We start from the raw sequence: 24,651 nt of genomic DNA on the forward strand, positions 1-24,651 counted from the left end.
GCGGATCCCTTCACAGCTAAATCTTACCGACAGGTGTGCTCGTTTGCTGCTATTAGATCACCGTGGTCCAATGGACCATTTATTGTGGGACATCTATTTAATGAAAGACAGTTGGATTTAGGCACACGTTATTACTTCATGTGGCACTGTTCCCTTTTAAACGTCTACGCAATGTTACTGTGGCAGACATATCAAAGCTGCCCGTGGCTAACTCTAAGTGGACTCGATCAATACCACGTGAAAAAATCAATATAATTTCCTCATTAAATAAATTAGGAAAAGTTGTACTACGATGTCTCAGTTGTGTTTTCTCGATGAGTATAGTGTACTTTACTGGACAAGATTTAAATACAGAGCCACAAAGTCTATGTTTGGAATTTGATTCATGGAACTAAGTCGACTGACGCCTTGAGGCGTAGTCTAAGAAGCGGTGATGTGGCATTTAGTGTAATTTCTTTATGTACTACACGAATATGTAATAAAAATCGGGGTTCCCATTTAAAAAAAAAAACGCAGTTGATATCCGTTTGACGTATGGCAGCGCCATCTAGCGGGCCAACCATAGCGCCATCTGGTTTACTCCTTCAAGCTAGACAAGTTTCGTTCTTTGTAGTTTTTTTCGTTCGACGCTTATTTCGTGAGATATTTGGCCCGGTCACGTTCAATAGACCACCCTGTATATGTAATGCACTTTAGATGTCGGTGTTAGAGTCCACGGTATGCATTGTGTGTTTTGTTTGATGACAAGCTCCGAGGACTTCCACTCACTCACGGTGCTTCATGCCGGAAACAGTAATATCTATAATCCGCTCTTTCGCTATCTGGCTTTCCGTTCTTCTAGCTTCTATCTCGGGATTGTTCCAGCCAGTGGTAGTTATGCTTTAAGAGTGCTACAGTGCAGTGTGGATAGCATTAATGAAGTAGAGTAGCCTACATGCACCTCGTAAGTGGGTCCACTGAATGCAGTCGAATGGCGGCAACCACCTTGCAGCACTTCTGCATTCGAGGGTACTCTGTTACCCTGTGTATAGTGTTGTACGTCTGGCATATTGCAGGCTTTCCGTTTCTCCGTTGTGAAGATGTCTTCGCAAAAGCGGAAGTAACAGGGGCAACAAAAGCAATAAATCACAACTGCATTATTACTCCGTAATGAACCATCACACTCTGAAAACATGCCTGAACATCTTAGGCAGTCTCGTTGGTTGATTTCGAATTCACCCATTCTAATCGTTTTGTTCAACGTTTCTCAATCCTGTATAAGGTACTTTGTTATATTAATGAAAAATTTATGATGATCCCATATTCTTACAAGTCGTATTATTTTCCACATTTCTTAGCATCTACTATGCTTCTCATTTAGTTTTATTCAGCATCTATGTTCATGCAGCAACAGGTGGTTAAGCCGTATTAAGCAGTAAAAAAAGTAACCTTTGTCTCCTGACAACAGTTTTTGTATTATTGTTGTTGTCTAATGGCGCACGCGGTGGGCTATAATAGCAGCCTGGTTGACTGGCAGTGTTCTTGAGATACAGACGCGTTTAGACGTGTCTAGGCCTGTCATAGCTGAAATTGATGAAAGAGGGCCAAGACTTCCAAAACCCCGGAAAATTTGACTCAGATCAGATTATTTTCCCCGGCTTATACAGTTTGTCGCCGATAAGTTGGCCAAACATACTATCAATACGTGAACGTCAAAAACTGAAGTACCAGTTTTAATACTAATTACACAAGGGACCAATGAAACATACAATTCGAAAGGTACTCAGTCATAGAGTAAGTGTACATAGCCGTTAAGAGAGGTAGAAGAAAGTAGCGTATCCACAGGAGAAAATTTTTCCTGTGTCTCTCACACCACTATCAATTTCTGTCTCAGCTAGCAACCCTTCTGAGACCATTGCCCCTGAGCGCAATCAGAAATTAATTAGTACCCTCTCCCCTCCTCTCATTATAAAAACTAGCGCTTAACTAAACCAGAGAATGAAAAAAATTTTTATTTTATTTCATTTTTAAATGCCGTAAGATACATGACATTTAGTTATTGTCGGTGTTTCATTAAACCACGAACTAATAAGGCATTGGTACAATTGGCACTGGTTGTCTTTAACAATGTTGTTTATAGAATAATGAAGCAGTCTTCAGTGCACGTTAATGCTACTACCTACCATTCGTTCTCAGGAAAGAAAGCTAACTACGCACATTGAGAGTAGATACTTGTTACAAAACAACACACCTCTCCCTAACGACATTTGCTTCACCCACGTCCTGCACCTCCATTTATAATCAACCAAGTTAAAATTTCTGCACTATACTTACGGCTACTGTTTGTAAATCACTTGACTGCTAGCCTCCTTACTTCGAAACTGGCACAGACTGGAAGACATCAGGATGCCAATGCTTCGTGTCTGATCACTACTACAACTACAACTACTACTGCTAGTACTAATAATAGTAACAATACCAATAATAATACTGAGTAGGTCCTACGGTAGCGTAGTAAAGATTACATAGTTACTGTTGTACTGTGCTGTCAGTTAGTTCAGATGTTGTTGCCAAGTGAAGAATGTAAGTTGTCTGGCGTATTCCTGCAACTATGTACAACTCGGAGAAGGCATTTTCATAACGTATTTAAATATATATTATGTATGTGGCTCAATATTACTGTCAGAGATGCTTGTCGCGTAGTACTAAGAATGTATGTCGTTGGTGGACTACGTGAGGGACATGTTGTTCATAAATTCATTTCACTACCTGTGAACTTTACCACATTGTGTCATGAATGATTGTTAGTATTTGAAATGAAAATGTAATTATTGATAATTAATGTTATTAGTATTACAGTGAAGAAATACTATATAATAGTAATGGACATTTAAAAGTAATTTAGTTTTTTTGCCGAAATACAATTCAATTGGTATTTGCCCCTCAGAAAATTATACTTAATGTCTAAGTTGGTAGTTATCCCCAGGTTGTGAACCATTGCCCAACATAAAGGTAGTAGCCGCCACATAGTTAATATTGCTTTGTGCTGTCAATTATTTCATTTATTGTTGCGAAATGAATAATAAGGGAAGGGCCAAAACCTGAGGAGCAGCACCAGGCGGGCGCGGACCGCGAACAGAACGCCCAACACAGGAGAGGCCTCAGACAGCTGCCACAGATGGCGACCAAGTCGGGCGCGGACGTCCGAGGGAGCACCGGGGAAAAGACAACACATTGCAAGCAGCCCCAGGTGGGCCCGGACAGCAGAGAGAGCACCCAGTGCCCTCTGGGCATTAATCCTGGACAAGATCCTCCAATACGGCAGTCTCAGGTAGCACCTGAAGAAGGCAACGAGTTACGTGGCCGAAATATTATGCCAGAGTGACACAAACATCCGGCAATAGACCCGATTATTCCACATGTCAATAATAAAGTTATTTATCGTCTATTGTGGGAACTCTAAGGGGCAGTCAATGAAAGCGAGACAGACGGAAGAAAGTAAGTAAACTTTTATTATTTCAAAAGTATTCGCCATAATACACTTCTATCACTGTTAATAACAAACGCGCCAACTAAATTAACACTCGGTGCCGTGGCTGTAGGGTGCAACTGTGAAAGGGAACGCCTTTATGGCCGCTCCAAACGGCCATCGCGCAGAGTGTCAACTTACTTTGGGCGAATAGTAAATTTACCCGACTGTGAGACAACTGCCTTCAAGGAAAAACGTTTGCAGTTTCCTTTGGAGCCATGATTGTATCCTGGCGTGCACTTCTGCGTCTGAAGCAAAACCACAGCCACTAAACGATGGTAAAGATCATGCTATATACTGCATGAATAATCAAATTATTCATGCAACTTTCGTTCCCTTATAAACACAAACAGTCGAATTTCGACCACAAGCGGTACTACTACAAATAAAACCATGACGAGCAAAAAAATCTTATCGAATATAAGTGACGCAGATTTGCAAACAGTGAAAAATTCAGGATGGAACGATGACAGCATTATGAAAAGGACAGATATCAGTGCAAAAGAAACTCTAGTAGGAATATCGTACTCAATATACATCCTTGCACTCCCACAGTGGTACTCCGCCAGCCGCCAAACCTACAAAATATCCTTGTCCATCACTACTCCATCCCTGTTCGCTACCTCTTGCTTCATGGCTCATGTCCCTACAATAGAACTAGATGCAACTCATGTCCCATACATCCTCCCAGTACCACCAAATTCAATCTGGTCTGAAGAATCACCCATCGCATCAAAGGCAATCATGTGAGCTACGAGCTAAGCTGCAGCCACTCCGCTTGTTTTCTGTGGGTGTTTCAACGAACAAGCAGAACAAGTAGTTTATCCACATGAACTGCCACTGACAAACTGTGGCCAACAGACAGGTGAACCACACAATTTCTGAGCATACTGCCCAACGCAATGTTCTTCAATTCAGTGACTGCTTCACAGACTGCACATCTTGATTCTTCCCACCAACACCAGCTTTTGTGAACTGCTCAGGTGGGAAATTCTCCCTGCACTATATCCTGCATTCTCATAAGCTACTTGGCCTCAAGCTTCATTAGTCAGTGTTTTTCACTCACCTGACCCCTACCCCACTCCCTTTCCAGCATTGCACAGACATGTAGTCAATCAATGCATGCACAGTCATTCTCTTTACTTCCTCCCCCCCCCCCCCCCCCTTAACCCACCACGAACGGTCTATTTTCCTGACTCCACCAAGCTGCCCTACCCTCTCTGCTTGCTTCCACAAGCAGCACTTTACCGTCCCCTACATCTACCCTGTATTCATTCTCCTCCCGTCCGCCCCCGGTAGCTGAGTGGTCAACGTGACGGAACGTCTACCCTAAGGGCCCGGTTCGATTCCCGGCTGGGTCGGAGATTTTCTCCGCTCAGGGACTGGGTGTTGTGTTGTCCTAATCATCATCATTTCATCCCCACCGACGCGCAGGTCGCCGTAGTGGCGTCAACTCGAAAGACCTGCAGCAGGCGAACAGCCTACCCGACGAGAGGCCATAGCCACACGCCATTATTATTGTCCCCCTTCCAACCCCATCCTCCTGCTAATGCCCACCACCAGAACAGCTTCTCCCATCATACACAGTTGCTCGCAGTGCAGACTCGATGGCCAGAGACAGAGGTCATGTTTGTGTGAGTTGTGTTCGCGTGAATATGAGTGTGTACTGACTGCATAAGGAGGCCTTTTGACCTAAAGCTCACATGTTTAGCAGTCTTTTTGTCTGTCTGCGACTCAACATCTCCACTATTTTCATAATGCTGATAGAGTCTTACATGAGCTGGTTTACTGCTGTATCGAGACGTTGCATTTGCAGCATGGGAGTGAAACATATACATGCACACTTGGCTCGTCCAAACTACAGCTCCACGTATGCGATTGTCATTTCTCGGCCTTCTCATTGATCTCAATAAAGCACTATGGACAGTATGCGTATAGCAGAGTATCTAAGCGTGCTTCTCGCTTTTTACATAAAACTGACATAACTGCCAACACACTACTCATCATTTAGTGAAATTTATCTAATACTTAGTTAAATATCTGTTTACTTCTTATTAACTGAATTTCTCCAGACGCAAGAACAACGCAGAGGACACCACCAGACACTCAAAACTAGAAAAATTCCCGGGAAACTCAGACGTATAGCAACCCCTGGCGCCATGGGGGTCGCCAGCCGCTGTGGCCGAGTGGTTCTAGGTGCTTCAGTCTGGTACCGCACGACCGCTACTGTTGCAGGATCGAATCCTGCCTCGGGCATGGATGTGTGTGATGTCCTTAGGTTAGTTAGGTTTATGTAGTTCTAAGTTCTAGGGGACTGATGACCTCAGTGTGCTCAGTGTGCTCAGAGCTATTTGAACCATTGAGCCATGGGCGTAAATATTTGAAGTAACCCAATTATTCGCAGCTTTCTTGAGAAACAATGGGGATTTCCCCATATACCCGATTCACGAGTGTACCGTGAATATCAGGAATCCGGTAAAACATCCGGAAAGACACCCTGCAAGAATGGGGCCAACGGGGACTGAAGAGAATCGTTAAACGTGACAGAAATGCAACCCTTCCGCAAATTGCTGCAGATTTCAATGCCGGGCCACCAACAAGCCGAGGACCTACTCGTGCACCCTTGATGACTGCACGACGCAAAGCTTTGTGCCTCGCCTGGGCCTGTCATCATCGAAATTGGACTGCTGATAGCTGGAAACATGTTGCTTGGTCGGACGAGTCTCGTTTCATATTGTATCGAGTGTAAATTTGGAAATTTGTCGTAAGGTCTAATGGGACCAAACTGCTGAGGTCATCGGTCCCTAAGCTTACGCACTACATAATCTTAGACTGACTTACGCTAAGGACAACACGCGCACCCATGCCTGAGGGAGGACTCGAACCTCTGACGGGCGAGGCCGCGCGGACCGTTTCAAGGCGCCTCAGACCGTTCGGCTACCCAACGCGACTTGTATCGAGCGGATGGACGTGTTCGGCTATGGAGACAATCTATTGAATCCGTGACCCTGCGTGTCATCGGATGACTGTAAAAGCTGGTGGAGGCTCTGTAATGTTTTGGGGCGTTTACAGTTGGAGTGATGTGGGACACCTCATACGTTTAGATACGACATTGACAGGTGACGAGTACATAAGCATCGTACCTGATCACCTGCATCCATTCATGTCCATTGCGCATTTCCACAGACTTTGGCAATACCAACAAGACAATGCGACACCCCACTAGTCCAGAACAGCTACAGAGTGGCTCCAAGGAAACTCCTTACACATTAACTTCATTCAGCAGATCTGGGATGTCTTGCGAAGTGCTGTTCAGAAGAGATCTCCACCTCCTCGTGCTCTTACATACATACTGCATGATTCATATATACAGGGAGGTCCATTGATCGTGACCGGGCCAAATATCTCACGAAATAAGCGTCAAACGAAAACACTACAAAGAACGAAACTTGTCTAGCTTGAAGGGGGAAACCAGATGGAGCTAGAGTTGGCCCGCTAGATGGCGCTGCCATAGGTCAAACGGATATCAACTGCGTTTTTTAAAAATAGGAACACACATTTTTATTACATATTCGTGGAGTACGTAAAGAAATATGAATGTTTTAGTTGGACCACTTTTTTCACTTTGTGACAGATGGCGCTGTAATAGTCACAAACATGTTTCTCGTTGTTGTGGTCTTCAGTCCTGAGAATGGTTTGACCAAGCTCTCCTTGCAACTCTATCCTATGCAAGCTTCTTCATCTCCTAGTACTTACTGCAACCTACATCCTTCTGAATCTGCTTAGTGTATTCATCTCTTGGTCTCCTCTACGATTTTTTCCCTCCACGCTGAACTCCAATGCTAAATTTGTGATGCCTCAGAACATGTCAGACCAACCGGTCCCTTCTTTTTGGAAAGTTGTGCCACAAGCTCCTCTTCTCCCCAATTCTATTCAATACCTCCTCATTAGTTATGTGATCTACTCATCTAATCTTCAGCATTCTGCTGTAGCACCACATTTCTAAAGCTTCTATTCTCTTCTTGTCCAAACTATTTATCGTCCATGTTTCACATCCATACATGGCTACATTCCATACAAATACTTTCAGAAACAACTTTCTGACACTTCAATATATACTCGATGTTAATAAATATCACTTCTTCAGAAACGCTTTTCTTGCCATTGCCAGTCTACATTTTATATCCTCTCTACTTCGACCATCATTAGTTATTTTGCTCTCCAAATAGCAAAACTTCTTTACTGCTTTAAGTGTCTCATTTTCTAATCTGATTCCCTCAGCATCACCCGACTTAATACACCTACATTCCATTATCCTCGTTTTCCTTTTGTTGACGTTTTGTTATGTCCTACTTTCAAGACACTGTCCGTTCCGTTCAGCTGCTCTTCCAAGTTCTTTGCTGTCTGAAAGTTTTTATTTCCTCTCTGCTCCGAATTTTTCTTTTGTTTCCTTAACTGCTTGCTCATAATACAGATTGAATAACATCGGGGAGAGACTACAACCCTGTCTCACTCCCTTCCCAACCACTGCTTCCCTTTCATGCCCCTCCACTCTTATAACTATCATCTGGTTTCTGTACAAATTGTAAATAGCCTTTCGCTCCCTGTATTTTACCCTGCCACATTTAGAATTTAAAAGAGAGTTTTCCAGTCAACATTGTCAAAAGCTTTCCCTAAGTCTACAAGTGCTAGAAACGTAGGTTTTACCTTTCTTTAATCTATTTTCTAAGATATGTCGTAGGGTCAGTATTGCCTCACGTGTTCCAACATTTCTACGGAATCCAAACTGATGTTCCCCGAGATCTGCTTCTACCAGTTTTTCCATTCGTCTGTAAAGAATTCGTGTTAATATTTTGCAGCTGTGACTTATTAAACTGATAGTTCGGTAATTTTCACATCTGTCAACACCTACTTTCTTTGGGATTGGAGTTATATTCTTCTTGAAGTCTGAGGGTATTTCGCCCGTCTCATACATCTTGCTCACCAGATGGTAGAGTTTTGTCAGGACTGGCTCTCCCAAGGCCGTCAGTAGTTCCAGTGTAATGTTGTCTACTCCCGGGGCCTTGTTTCGACTCAAGTCTTTCAGTGCTCTGTCAGACTCTTCACGCAGTATCGTATCTCCCATTTCATATTCATCTACATGCTCTTCCATTTCCATAATATTGTCCTCAAGTGCATCGCCCTTGTATAGACCCTCGATATACTCCTTCCACGTTTTGTGATTTACGTTCTTTGCTTGGAACTGTGTTTCCATCTGACCTCTTGATATTCATACAAGTGGTTCTCTTTTCTCCAAAGGTCTCTTTAATTTTCCTGTGGGCAGTATCTATCTTACCCCTAGTGAGATGAGCCGTTACATCCTTATGGCTGACAATTTTAGACGTAGATCTGGTAAGAGGTAGGTTTTTAAATTAAAATACAGAACGTAGGTAGGTTTAAATATTTAATTTCAGTTGTTCCAATGTGATACATATACCTTTGCTAACTTATCATTTCTGAGAACGCATGCTGTTACAGCGTGATAACCTGTAAACACCACATTAAATGCGGCTGGTCCCGGCGGAGGTTCGAGTCCTCCCTTGGGTATGGGTGTGCGTGTTTGTCCTTAGGATAATTTAGGTTAAGTAGTGTGTAAGCTTAGGGACTGATGGCCTTAGCAGTTAAGTCCCATAAGATTTCACACACATTTGTGAACCACATTAATGCAATAAATCCTAAAAATGATGTCTGTCAACCTCAATGCATTTGGCAATAGGTGTAACAACATACGCCTCGACAGCGAGTAGGTGGCCTTCCGTAATGTTCGCACATGCATTGACAATGCGCTGACGCATCCCGTCAGGCGTTGTCGGTGGATCACGATGGCAAATATCCTTCAACTTTCCCCAAAGAAAGAAATCCGGGGACGTCAGATCCGGTGTACGTGCGGGCCATGTTTATGGTGCTTCGACGACCAATCCAACTGTCATGAAATGTGCTATTCAATACCGCTTCAACCGCATGCGAGCTATGTGCCGGACATCCATCATGCTGGAAGTACATCGCCATTCTGTCACGCAGTGAAACATCTTGTAGTAACATCGGTAGAACATTACGTAGGAAATCAGCATACATTGCAGCATTTAGATTGCCATCCATAAAATGGGGGCCAATTATTCTTCCTCCCATAATGCCGCACCATACACTGACCCACCAAGGTCGCTGATGTTCCACTTGTCGCAGCCATCGTGGATTTTCCGTTGCCCAATAGCGCATATTAAGCCGGTTAACGTTACCACTGTTGGTGAATGACGCTTCGACGCTAAATAGAACGCGAGCAAAAAATCTGTCATTGTCCGGAAATTTCTCTTGTGCCCAGGGGCGGAACTGTACACGACGTTCAAAGTCGTCGCCATGCTATTCCTGGTGCATTGAAATACGGTACGGGTGCAATCGATGTTGATGTAGCTTTCTCAACACCGACGTTTTTAGATTCCCGATTCTCGCGCAATATGTCTGCTACTGATGTGCGGATTAGCCGCGACAGCAGCTAAAACACCTACCTTTTGTAAACAGAAAAGAACTTCGCCGTTTTGCGTTCATGTAGGTCTGTTCGACACACAAAAGATTATCGATTCGTATGAATCAGGACAACGGCTGATTCCACAGCTTATACAGCTTAAAGAGTATTAAGAATGCCTTCATGGCGCGGACCTCTGCTCTTTGTCCAGTGTTTTTCAATGCCTCGAGGGTCTATTTTAAAATCGTCCCAGACATGACGCATGGCTCAGTTACGGTAGGAAAATCGTTATGTGTAAAATGAATTTTATATTTCGACTTTCTGTCTACTATGCAAGGTTATAACGTCATACAAACGAAATAACAGATTGGGAGGTTTGAATGCGTACAGTTAATACGCACAGGATCAGCCTTACTAGAATTTTCCGATAAATACAGCGGCAAGTGATTATTGTCGTAGGTTTCTCTCATAGCCGTAATTGAGGGTACAAGAAATGCTGTTACCGTACCCCGAGCAGCTTTTTCGCTAACTCATTTATTATAATGGGACAACAATCTCTTTTATTTCAACATTCACTGAATGGCACCATCAAATCAGGTCGGCATTTTTTGCTGTGTTCTATTGTATTAGTTGGTAAGTATTTGTCTAGAGAGCTTTTTGTGTTGCATATGAGCTTCACATTTATTAAAGACTGTTGATATTTCAGCAGAATTTTCTTAAGTGGTCGTTGTTGGAAGATTTTAGTGACTATTCACGTCTTCGAACAAAGGCTTTATTAGCCTAATTGATGAACTACATGTACTTGGTGATTATCGTCGCTGTAACAACATCAGAGACCTAATCCATACCTTCTTCACGATACCTTCGAAAACAGGGGAACGGTTTATAGCCAGGAAGTCTACTATATCTACGTCACGTCTGGGCTGGTTAAATCCTAGCTCCTGGCAGTTTCCTGTCAAGACGTTCAGTATTCCTTCTGTAGTAAGTACATACGTACAGCTGGTAACGTGGGTGCAGAAATAACACATTTTAATCCACGCAGAGTGTACTACATAGCTGGCATTATGCTGTATTCGTAAGCGGGTTTTGTTTGCCGGAGAGCGGAATTGGGGGGGGGGGGGGGGGGGTTGCTGGCAAACGTGTTTCTGTGGGCTTATCAATACGGCAATTGTTCTGCTGTTCGCCGTTTGTTCTCTACTCTACAGGTAGCTACTGATATTGCTATAACAATCGATGCTTTGTGGCAACACCCACCTGCAGCCCCAAAACCGCTCGTAATTATCTCCTGCTCTTACATTGCATACTAAGCAAAAAGTGCAGGAGCTGGACAAAACTATGACAACACCGCGACGAATACAAGCTGAAAGATAAATACAGACGCTAGCCAAGCTTAAATGTGTGCTGTATATTTGACCACGAACAGCACCTGCGCAGTGTCCTCAGTATGTGTCAGTCGTAGTAAAAACAGTGTTCTGTATATTTGTGAATGCATTACCTCGTATGTTGGAGCTCAGTGAATTCGAAAGTGGAAAGATTTTTGGAACTCTTATGGAGGGTACTTCGGAAAGTAAGGAAGCCGAAGGGTGTGGTGTTTCAAAAGGCACCGTATCGAAGATTTATGATGCGTACAGAGAAAGCAGGAAAACATCATTCTCAAGTCACAACGTGGAGAAAGGGAGTGTAGAGTGACCATGATGGACGGCCATTGAAGTCGTTTGTGATGAAAAATAAGAGTAAGACTGATCCAAGAGTCGCTGCAGAATTCAAAGTCACGCTTGTGACACCTGTCAGCACCCAAACAGTTGGAAGGGATCTGCAGAAGAGTGTGATTGCAGGGCGAGCCGGATTTACAAAACATGTGGTGCAAACGCCCATAACACTTAAATCTGGTGTCGAAGACACAAAACCTGGACTAAGAGGCAATGGAAGAAATTAATTTTTTCTCGGATGACTCCCCTTTCACACCGTTTCCAACTTCTGGCCGAGTTCACGTCCCAAGACTGAAACAAAGTGGGGATTCGGTGGTGATTTGGTCAGCCATATCGTGGTATTCGGAGGACAGTTTTACTACTTTGCAAAGTCACATTATTAGGAAACATTATGTGGTCATTTTGATAAATCAGGTAGATCCGACGGGTACAATGTTTGTTACTCAGTTGTGATGCTGTGTTCCAAGAAAACATGGCCCCTATTCACATATCTCGCTTTGTCCAGAACAGGTTTCGTCGGCACGAGGACGAATTGTCTAGTCTTCCCTGGCCACCACCGTCGCCAGATCTGAATAATATTGTGCCTTTGAGATATACTTTGGAGAGATGAGTGAGCGATAACTATGCAACTCCATAGTTGTTCACTGTATGGCTACAGTTTTGCAGGAAAAACGGTATAATATTCATTTTAAAACCATACAGGACCTCTATTTATCCTTTCCGAGACGAATGGAAGCTGTTTAAAATGTCAACAGTTTTCCTAGCCCTCTGAGGCATGGTAATGTGTTGTGTTTACAGTACTTCAATATATTTGTGCATACCCTGTATATGTCATAAACGCGTTTTTTCACAATGGGTCGGAGATTACTGTCTTAGTAACAAATTTCCTTATACCTAGCGAGATAATCAGTGTGTTCTTTCAATGATGAAAATTGGAAGTGCTTTTCACACTATACTAATACAGGTAGTTTACTTGAAATACACGGAAGTGCCACTTCCTTGCAGTGTTTGCCGCGTTCGATCAGTTCGAAAATGGCTTTCTCTTCACACTATAGCTTACACAACGTTACAGTTACACAGCTACCCTTGTCACACTCGGCGCATATCAAAACTCGGACCTCTATTTGTTCAGATTTCTTGTGCCGTTATGTTCCTTATCTATCAGGTTTAGTGTTGTAACATGAATCCTTACGTCTCATTATACGACCATAGCCTCGCTTTTGTGTAGAGCTCCACATTTCGTGAAATTTCCAGACGCCCCTTGCCTTTCCGCTAGTGTTGGAGAACCGGCTTGTGCTACTCACGTGCTGGCAACGACCGCCAGCGCCAGGTGTCTCTTCTTACCTGCATTTCCCTTGACTCTCTTCGAGCAGTTCCGCCTCAGCACGTGGTTAGGTCTTCCACGCTGGTACCAACTATACAATAACAGGACTGCCATCGAGATTCGAAATCGGAAGCCCAGACTTTTGTTGGCAGTGCGCCACCAGTAGGACTATTAGTTCAAAACTGACGAAGCGACTGAAAACTTCAACTTGCCATACATACTCGTCGTTTCGCGTCGAGCATCGAGAGGCTGTGCCGTCATACTGCTGTGGAAGGACCACTAGACTTACCCACAGCCTCATAATTGTTATTAATAGAAGACGTTACAGTCTACAGAGGGTTAAAGTCATGATCAAAATTCTTTTAGAATTAATTGTGCCATACTAGAGCTGGAAACCAGAACACGAACACTTCTCATGCAATGGTTGCCAGCCAAAGCATAATTGTTTTCAGTACGGTTCATTTGATTGATTATTTAATATAATTATCCTTTCGTACAGTTGAGTCTCATTTCTATAGATATGCATTGTAATTAGAAACTGTTTAAGCAATGTTATATCAAGGTTAAATAATTGCGTTCTTACAAGATTCAATAACAAAAAATTGTACACTTGACAAGGTGAAGACGTATATAGCCCTAATAGGACGAATAGTTAACAACTTCATCATTCATTGAAGCAAGATATACGTTCAAAGATGCTTAATTTCGTCTGTTTCAGAGGGAGTTTCAAAAAAAATGGCTCTGAGCACTATGGGACTCAACTGCTGAGGTCATTAGTCCCCTAGAACTTAGAACTAGTTAAACCTAACTAACCTAAGGACATCACAAACATCCATGCCCGAGGCAGGATTCGAACCTGCGACCGTAGCTCACTGGTGCTCTTAAGTAATAATATTTCTATGCCTGCTGTTCCTCATTCCTTGTCCTGGGTTTTCTCTTGAAGAATATCGTTGACATACGCACACTTTCAATACGTTCTATGTAGTAGCACTGTACTGTACAGTAAATCGTAACTACGAAATAGCAGTCTACATCAGCTGTTTCAGAAAGACTTTTAGACATGTCCCTCTGCTTTAGGATTCTAATGCAATCCTCTGAATATAAGTAAAATAAACAAAATTCTCAAATAAACTGAATCAAAAATAGGTTTTGCGTTATGTGTCAAATGATATTCTCAGAATTTTTAGCAATTCATGTCTGTGTATAGGAGGAGCACTTAATGTACTGAGCTGCCCTTTTAACATTTGAACAAAGTATGTTGGCGTAGCTGGGCTGTGAAACACCACATATTAGATTGACCATCCTTCAAAAAATTTCCGAACTTGATTTTATTCGTGGCAAATGATCTACGTCAGCGCAGTAACTATAACCACAGCTTTAATTAATGACTATAAACAACATATGTGCTTTAGAACGATCAGTTGTGAGCAGGCAGTTTTAAGTAGTAGATGTACTGCCGTAAGGCATTAACCTTTTGCGTCACAAATCACTCTGCAGTAATATCTCTAGGTCAACTGTTCAAGGCATTCTGCAGAATCGGTAGAAGAAGAGATAAGAGTATGTAAAGTTCGTTCCACACAGCTTTTCTCAAGGATAAAATCAACGATGCGTGGATACCTGCTGTGACTTGATTGAAGTGGAATATACGGCAGATGTTTCTGGAAAAATTCACCATAGTAACGAGACTTGGTGTTATCAGTACGAACCTACCACTAAACGATAAAGAACAGAACTTCACTTGAAGCGTCAACGCTCTGACTACACAACCGACATCCAAGAGAATGTGACACGCGAGTTTAATAACATTCCATAGAAGGACTTTTCTAAGAGTTTCATTTCGTAGTATGAAAATTTTGTGCATTGTACTGATATGCGGGGACTACGAAATAATGCTTACGAAAATCATTCTTCAGTCACCTAACGTTCCTTGAAATGTTTCATTAATATGTCACTCCGCAACCATCATTTTAGGGAGGAAATGCTAATGAATCTTTTTCTGTTCTAGAAAAATTTTGTTGTCGTTGTTTTCTGAAAATATGGGTTTTACTACTTCATCTTTGGGTCTCGGTCCACTGGTAGACAGAAAACCGAACTTGAGAAGTATTCCAGTAATGGCTCCCTTCAGTAACTACAATTTTAGTAGAGATGATCAGTATACATCGTATTCTAGAAATGAGAAGATATGATGGTTTTTGTTTTCTGGAAAGTATCAGTTGTTATTGCTCCTAAAGTACTTTAAATTTTTGGGGCCAAAAACGGTAAAAAACTGTACTATGGGTAGCTTCTAAGGATAGTATTACGTCATTTTGTTTCATTTCCTATTTTCGATACATTTACTATTAGCAGAATGTGCTTAAACATAATATGTTTGACGATCTTGTGAGCGTTACGAAGAGATGCCCATGAAACGCTCTAGTTGACTTTATTTCGTGTTTATCCGTCTCGATGAAAAATATTGAAGTTACATTCACCTGCGCAGTTAAATTAATTGTCAAGTTTTGACTGTTTATTAGAGTTGTCATATTTCAATGTATTTGTATCCAATATGTAAAACTGTTTTTTCACTTACTACATATTGTGGTTTTGCGCTATTAACACGCTATATTCCAAGTGAAACGCGCTGAATTTTGATGACAGTACTGTATGCGACGTGTAGCAGCATGTGGTATTGCAAATAATATTCATGAAACGGTTGGTACAGAAAACTAATCTTCGTCGCCTAGCGTTTATGAAAGGTTTCCAGGAATATTGCCCTCCATCTGCCTCCATTTTAGAGGAATGAGTTGATAATGCTTGTCCTTCTACAGAATAAAAATATAATTGATCTAACTGTCTGCTTAGTATTGCATCTTATTAGTTTCCGTGCTTTAGATCACATGGTGCCTTCAATTTAATGCTGAGACCTCTATCACGTTGTCAAAATCATTATAACGTTTTGATTATGCTTTACTACCCCATGAACCATGGACCTTGCCGTTGGTGGTGAGGCTTACGTGCCTCAGCGATACAGATAGCCGTACCGTAGGTACAACCACAACGGAGGGGTATCTGTTGAGAGGCCAGACAAACGTGTGGTTCCTGAAGAGGGGCAGCAGCCTTTTCAGTAGTTGCAAGGGCAACAGTCTGGATGATTGACTGATCTTGCCTTGTAACAATAACCAAAACGGCCTTGCTGTGCTGGTACTGCGAACGGCTGAAAGCAAGGGGAAACTACGGCCGTAATTTTTCCCGAGGGCATGCAGCTTTACTGTATGATTAAATGATGATGGCGTCCTCTTAGGTAAAATATTCCGGAGGTAAAATAGTCCCCCATTCGGATCTCCGGGCGGGGACTATTCAAGAGGATGTCGTTATCAGGAGAAAGAAAACTGGCGTTCTACGGATCGGAGCGTGGAATGTCAGATCCCTTAATCGGGCAGGTAGGTTAGAAAATTTAAAAAGGGAAATGGATAGGTTAAAGTTAGATATTGTGGGAATTAGTGAATTTCGGTGGCAGGAGGAACAAGACTTCTGGTCAGGTGACTACAGGGCTATAAACACAAAGTCAAATAGGGGTAATGCAGGAGTAGGTTTAATAATGAATAGGAAAATAGGAATTCGGGTAAGCTACTACAAACAGCATAGTGAACGCATTATTGTGGCCAAGATAGATACGAAGCCCACACCTACTACTGTAGTACAAGTTTATATGCCAACTAGCGCTGCAGATGACGAAGAAATTGAAGAAATGTATGATGAAATAAAAGAAATTATTCAGATAGTGAAGGGAGACGAAAATTTAATAGTCATGGGTGACTGGAATTCGAGTGTAGGAAAAGGGAGAGAAGGAAACGTAGTAGGTGAATATGGATTGGGGCTAAGGAATGAAAGAGGAAGCCACCTGATAGAATTTTGCGCAGAGCACAACTTAATCATAGCTAACACTTGGTTTAAGAATCATGATAGAAGGTTGTATACATGGAAGAACCCTGGAGATACTAAAAGGTACCAGATAGATTATATAATGGTAAGACAGAGATTTAGGAACCAGGTTTTGAATTGTAAGACATTTCCAGGGGCAGATGTGGACTCTGACCACAATCTATTGGCTATGACCTGTAGATTAAAACTGAAGAAACTGCAAAAAGGTGGGAATTTAAGGAGATGGGACCTGGATAAACTGAAAGAACCAGAGGTTGTACAGACTTTCAGGGAGAGCATAAGGGAACAATTGAAAGGAATGGGGGAAAGAAATACAGTAGAAGAAGAATGGGTAGCTCTGAGGGATGAAGTAGTGAAGGCAGCAGACGATCAAGTAGGTAAAAAGAAGAGGGTTAGTAGAAATCCTTGGGTAACAGAAGATATATTGAATTTAATTGATGAAAGGAGAAAATATAAAAATGCAGTAAATGAAGCAGGCAAAAAGGAATACAAACGTCTCAATAATGGGATCGACAGGAAGTGCAAAATGGCTAAGCAGGGATGGCTAGAGGACAAATGTAAGGATGTACAGGCTTCTCTCACTAGGGGTAAGATAGATACTGCCTACAGGAATATTAAAGAGACCTTTGGAGATAAGAGAACCACATGTATGAACATCAAGAGCTCAGATGGAAACCCAGTTCTAAGCAAAGAAGGGAAAGCAGAAAGGTGGAAGGAGTATATAGAGGGTCTATACAAGGGCGATGCACTTGAGGACAATATTATGGAAATGGAAGAGGATGTAGATGAAGATGAAATGGGAGATACGATTCTGCGTGAAGAGTTTGACAGAGCACTGAAGGACCTGAGTCGAAACAAGGCCCCCGAAGTAGACAACATTCCATTGGAACTACTGACGGCCTTGGGAGAGCCAGTCCTGACAAAACTCTACCTTCTGGTGAGCAAGATGTTTGAAACAGGCGAAATACCCTCAGACGTCAAGAAGAATATAATAATTCCAGTCCCAAAGAAAGCAGGTGTTGACAGATGTGAAAATTACCGAACAATCAGTTTAATAAGCCACAGCTGCAAAGTACTAACGCGAATTCTTTACAGACGAATGGAAAAACTGGTACAAGCTGACCTCGGGGAAGATCAGTTTGGATTCCGTAGAAATACTGGAACACGTGAGGCAATACTGACCTTACGACTTATCTTAGATGAAAGATTAAGAAAAGGCAAATCTACGTTTCTAGCATTTGTAGACTTAGAGAAAGCTTTTGACAACGTTAACTGGAATACTCTCTTTCAAATTCTGAATGTGGCAGGGGTAAAATACAGGTAGCAAAAGGCTATTTACAATTTGTACAGAAACCAGATGGCAGTTATAAGAGTCGAGGGGCATGAAAGGGAAGCAGTGGTTTGGATAGGAGTGAGACAGGGTTGTAGCCTCTCCCCGATGTTATTCAATCTGTATATTGAGCAAGCAGTAAAGGAAACAAAAGAAAAATTTGGAGTAGGTATTAAAATCCATGGAGAAGAAATAAAAACTTTGAGGTTCGCCGATGACATTGTAATTCTGTCAGAGACAGGAAAGTACTTGGAAGAGCAGTTGAACGGAATGGATGGTGTCTTGAAGGGAGGATATAAGATGAACATCAACAAAAGCAATACGAGGATAATGGAATGTAGTCGAGTTAAGTCGGGTGATGCTGAGGGTATTAGATTAGGAAATGAGACACTTAAAGTAGTAAAGGAGTTTTGCTATTTGTGGAGCAAAATAACTGATAATGGTCGAAGTAGAGACGATATTATATGTAAACTGGCAATGTCAAGGAAAGCGTTTCTGGAGAAGAGAAATTTGTTAACATCGAGTATAGATATGTCAGGAAGTCATTTCTGAAAGCATTTCTATGGAGTGTAGCCATGTATGGAAGTGAAACATGGACGGTAAATAGTTTGGATAAGAAGAGAATAGAAGCTTTCGAAATGTGGTGCTACAGAAGAATGCTGAAGATTAGATGGGTAGATCACATAACTAATGAGGAAGTATTGAATAGGATTGGGGAGAAGAGAAGTTTGTGGCACAACTTGACCAGAAGAAGGGATCGGTTGGTAGGACATGTTCTGAGGCATCAAGGGATCACCAATTTAGTATTTGAGGGCAGCGTGGAGGGTAAAAATCATAGGGGGAGACCAAGAGATGAATACACTAAGCAGATTCAGAAGGATGTAGGTTGCAGTAGGTACTGGGAGATAAAGAAGCTTGCACAGGATAGAGTAGCATGGAGAGCTGCATCAAACCAGTCTCAGGACTGAAGACCACAACAACAACAACAACAACCTGGCTTTCTCAATAATAGCCATTGCTACTACTACGACAGTCAAATTTTTTTATTCCTTTCTCCATTTTCAAAATTCTCCTTGGTTTCCTTTTCAGCTGGCTACAGGAACAGACTGAACAACTTTGAGGATAGGCTACAATCGTGTATCATTGCCTTCTTAACAACTACTCACCAATCGTTTCCTTCGACTCCTATAATTAAAGTCTTTGGTTCTGCACAAACTACAGTATTCTTTAGACCGCTGTATTTTATCACTGCTACATGGGGAATTTCAGCTCTATCTACATTTGTTATGCGACAGAGCTTACTAATTGTTATCTGATATTGCGGGCTTTTGGATGCAGGCCGTGTCTTATTCAAGAAGAAGACAGCGGAGCACGCATTTGGAACAAGATCACAGTGACAAATAGATGGCTATGCCGAGGAACTGATATAGACGGGGCACAGGTTAGCAACAGACTGGAACCCATCTTTTCGTTCACAACCTTATTTGGGCTCTCCCTAATTATACAACGCAATTATTTCTCTCCTGTGATGCGTTTCACTAAGAGCGGTGATCGAACTCCTATCGTTCGTGTACCATGTATACCACTACCGGCCACTATAAAATAAATTTGGATGCCGATAACGTTATTGCTGTGAAAGGATTTTTATTTTGTCGCCGTGACGGTGTGTTATCGTAAGGTATCGGATTGATTTTATTTCCTTAAAGATTTTTGTTGAGAGAAAGCAGCAGGACGGTAAACGGGAATCGAACCAAGGTTCCATTAGTAATCAAGTTAACTGTAATTACGTAAAGGAAAACGGTCGCCAGCCTAATTAAACGAAGTTATACCCAGTACTGACATGGTTTAGAAAGAAAGTTAACCACTGGGACTGACTACTTGATACTGAACTTCTGTTTTGTTGGTAGGATACAAGACAGCAACACTATCTAGCAAGTAATGTACCAACGAATTGACTTTAACTACACACGAGGGGTCTCAATGCGTTTAGGCGATAACTGGCTCTCAATATCACTTGCTATCTTTACATTACAGAAGGAAGGTAATGATAATTATAGGTAAATGGTTACTAATAGTGGAGCACTACTGAATTTGACTAGAGATTCTTTTGTCAGTTTAATTATAGAAAATGACCACTATTGAACAGTTATGAAGTAATTGTATCTTTTTTAATGATTGTTATTTACACTCTCGAGGAACAGTCACTTCTTCATTTTTGTGGCTCATGTGCAATGTGTGATAATATTTGTAACCATTTACTTCATCTTGATCGCTGTTATGGTTTTACGAAATTTAAATCTGCCTCGACTATTAGCGGGTAGATCCAGAAATTAATCTATCGGGAGAATCAGATACCGGCCGAAGTGTCCGTGCGGTTAAAGGCGCTGCAGTCTGGAACCGCAAGACCGCTACGGTCGCAGGTTCGAATCCTGCCTCGGGCATGGATGTTTGTGATGTCCTTAGGTTAGTTAGGTTTAACTAGTTCTAAGTTCTAGGGGACTAATGACCTCAGCAGTAGAGTCCCATAGTGCTCAGAGCCATTTTTGAGAATCAGATCAAGGCTGAACACTTTACTCCTAACACAACGTGGGAATCACCATTAACTACAAAATACATTAAGTCATAAGCATTATTTTTTTCAATAAAGAATATATTTGAACTGAATGCTTTAACTGTCCATTAATGAAAAATACGAGGAGTAGTTCAAAACTTATGCTCATTGAAAAATTATGTACTTCATAACTCCACAATATTTATTAGCTTCTATTAAGGAAGATAATTCCTTTTCAAATCAGAAAAATAGGATACTCCGATTTATAGTAGCACTTGGGATAGGACCCTCTCTGGGTAAAGGACTAAGGATAAACTACTGCGAGTCAACACAAAATTTACTGAACACAAAATTATTATTGAAAACGAATCCATACAACTGGTCCATGCAACGATACACTACTCAGCTGATAAGGTGATGGTAGCGTCGATCTCCTATGCCATTAAAACAAGGGCGGTACAAAGTATCCATGGCTCTTCCTGTGTAACAAGCTCTGAAAATTCTCTTCTTAGCGTCGGATTTAGTACAGAGTTAACCAAAGTATGAAATTAATAAGCCGGATTACTTCCACATCCGAGGCTACATTGTTTAATCTTGCATTTCTTCTCGCCTCTTTCAGTTCACAAGATGCGTACCCATTGCCTGCTAGCCGCCGGCTGATTCATGCCATACAGGAGCCTTGCAGTTCGACCGCCAGATCCACCTGTTCTACTCTCGCCTAGGCAGTTCCGTTGCGAACTGACTTCCCTCTAAGTTTATGCGGTCTACTTTTCCTAGTAGAACCAGTATTACAATTACAATATTGCCTTTTACATTCTTTTAAAGCACATTACTTTTGAAATTACAGTCAGATATTACTTACAATTACATAAATTATCATAAAGAATGACACATTTACATGTTATATCAAAGAGAATAGCTACACAGATATCACATTAAGTGAAAGCAGCAAAGAAGTTACATAAGACCATTACAGGTAATATCGACAGTTGTGTTATACCTAGACCTGGCAGGTTCTTCTGTAGATATAAATACAGTTGCTTTTCACATCCACACAGAAGTACATATAATGTAACCATATAATTTAACCAAACTAGGAGTAATTCAGAACAGGGAGCGAGAAGTTCCTGGGTATCCGCACCTGCCAATGGACTTTTCTCCGTATTGAGTTGCGAAAAAATTCCTGGAATATTCCTGTCGTGCTATAACACTTGACAGTGGGAAGAATGCAAGGAGTAATGGAATGATAGTACCCTGTCCGTGTTACATAGACCTTTCGCCAATGGAAATTATGTCGATTAGCAATACAGTTCTGACCGAGTTTTCGACAGTCTATGGTCAGTTGTTATTACACATGTTTTTGTCGCGTAGTAAAATAAAAAGCCTCGGATATAGCTTGACACGCTTATTATAGTCGTGAGACTGTTGATCTTCCTGATAGATTGAAACTGTCTGGTGAACGGGAACATGAACGCCGACCATTGTTCTGGTGCAAAGTTCTGCTGAATTATCCAGTTAGATGGGTCGTTACAGATATAGCTGAATCTCGGATTCGCTGATGAACAAAAAGCCCTCAGCCGTGTCTTCCTTATAATAAATATCTAAGTATCTATCCTGAAAGATTTGGGTATACTACGGAAAGCCTAAGTCTAGATGGCCGGACAAGGATTCTAAACTGTCTACTTTCATTTGTGGGTCCAGTCCCCTAACCCCTGGAATACCTCTCCTCAGCCGCAAAATAAACCTTATGGATGTAATTTCGTATAATCGATCATCTCTCTTTGGTCAAATATAGAGGGACTTTGCTGTACAGTTATATGTATGATTATATCCTAGGCTATTACACTGACTACATGCGGCAAATATCGTTATGACTGGTAAAGAGTTAGTTAAACACTGTCAACGTGATGTGTCTCTCACACGGGTGTATATATTGTAGATGTATGCTACTGGTTTCTACACTAAAAGCACTCTGAGGAAGGCGTAAGAAACCAATTCAGTTTATTTCTAAATGAAGTGTCGCTTCTTTCAAGAGATCCATCTCATAAGGTAGGTGGTTAAAATTATAACAGCCTGTAATTAGTCTTTGAGCCACATCAAAACTGAAGGAAAAGTATGAAAATACAATTGTAGTGTCATAATTGTGGACATTCAGATCACACAGAGAGTGGAATGTTTAGATTATGTTTCGTTAAGAACAAAACGTAATGTTGGCTGGCATTGAAAGATGCCCCTCCAGAATGACCGTCAACACTTAGCTATACTTTCTCTTATCTTGTACTACCAAACAGTGAACAGCTTCTCCTGATTAACTGAGCTAAAGTAAGATATTTTCATAAAAGGTAGAACTATTTAATTCTATAATTTTTAGCATCCAAAATTTGAAAAGTTTCTGATCGTTGGTCCTTCAGAGCTGCAGATTGTGTCTTGCACGTTTTCAAAGTCCTATCTGCACCCAGACAAGTAGCAAACCAGAGGGCCTATTTATTAAATGCTACACAATTATACGACTAATTTTATGTTTCAGAATCACTGGTCCACAGAACTGAGTTATTTTATTTCGACATCGAATAACGGTTCATTTGCAGGCGATCACTTAATATTTTCTTTTAAATTATACATATGGGTTAATTTGTTTCTACTGCGTTTCACAGTCTCCCAGAACTTTATTCAGAACAAAACCATTTCTTCTCCCACTTCGACGGGTTTATGCTATAGTCAATCATTCTCTCACGACTAGGTACGTTAAGCCCTGTGACCATTTGAACAAACAAACGAGTGTATTATACAGGCCAACGAAATGCATAATGTTGAGTACACCTCGTATGAAACGAATGTCACATAAGTCAGTGATAAAGCAATCTACGCGAAAGAAGAAATAGGTTTGTCAGTCTCTGTCTATTGTTATGTACTTGATACCTCGAAATGAAGAGTACAGTTTAGAATATATAAGTTGAAATTTGTGCCGACGTCTATTCTTTAAAAATTCAATATAATTCACTTGCCGCTTGGAAAATGTGACAGACTTCTATAGTATTGTTGAAGCTCGTTCGGGGCGTTTTGAGGGTTTCATTTCAATAGTCGGGTATTAAAGGATGTTAGAATTTGTTTGTATTAATGCTTAAATATGTACAGAATTGAGATTTCCACTCTGCAGCGGAGGACGTTTCATGTACAGAGTTGATTAACACACCTGCGTAGCGCGTAGGTGCTGTTTATTTTGAGCACAGCACTGCCGTTATTGCCATATATCACGCAACAGCAAGCAATGGATTCCCGAAGTTACCTCTGCTTGAATTACCACGCCGTTTACTAGATTACTGACCGGTGGTCATTGACGTCACCTGCTAAACGTTCACGAAGATAATTTTATCTTTTTAATTGGAAATTACGTTGCCTATTAATGTCCAGGCATGAGGTACGTAAAAAGTGCTGCTGTGCTCCCGCAGATATGCGCAAATAAACGACACACACACACACACACACACACACACTCACTCACACAGGCACTGAACGTATGCAACATGGGGCGATGGCCGGGCCGCTAATTGCGAATCCAACCACTTGATTGCAAGCAATGGATTGTATTGTTTGACGTTTCAGGTCAGAATTGTCACCCAGCTGACAAAGGTGCTGCCTACAGCTGACCCAGGTACTCATGACGAACTGAAATGAGACAACTCATAACAAAACCCTCTGTGTCGACAACGTAATAACGGTCGTAGATGGAGTTCACTTTGTAACAGTTTGTTTCATTTAAACATACCTGAGCACCGAAGGACTAGTTTCAGATATGTGTTGCATCAAAA

This window comes from Schistocerca americana, chromosome 3 (genome assembly GCF_021461395.2).
Source record: "Schistocerca americana isolate TAMUIC-IGC-003095 chromosome 3, iqSchAmer2.1, whole genome shotgun sequence".
NCBI lineage: Eukaryota > Metazoa > Arthropoda > Insecta > Orthoptera > Acrididae > Schistocerca > Schistocerca americana.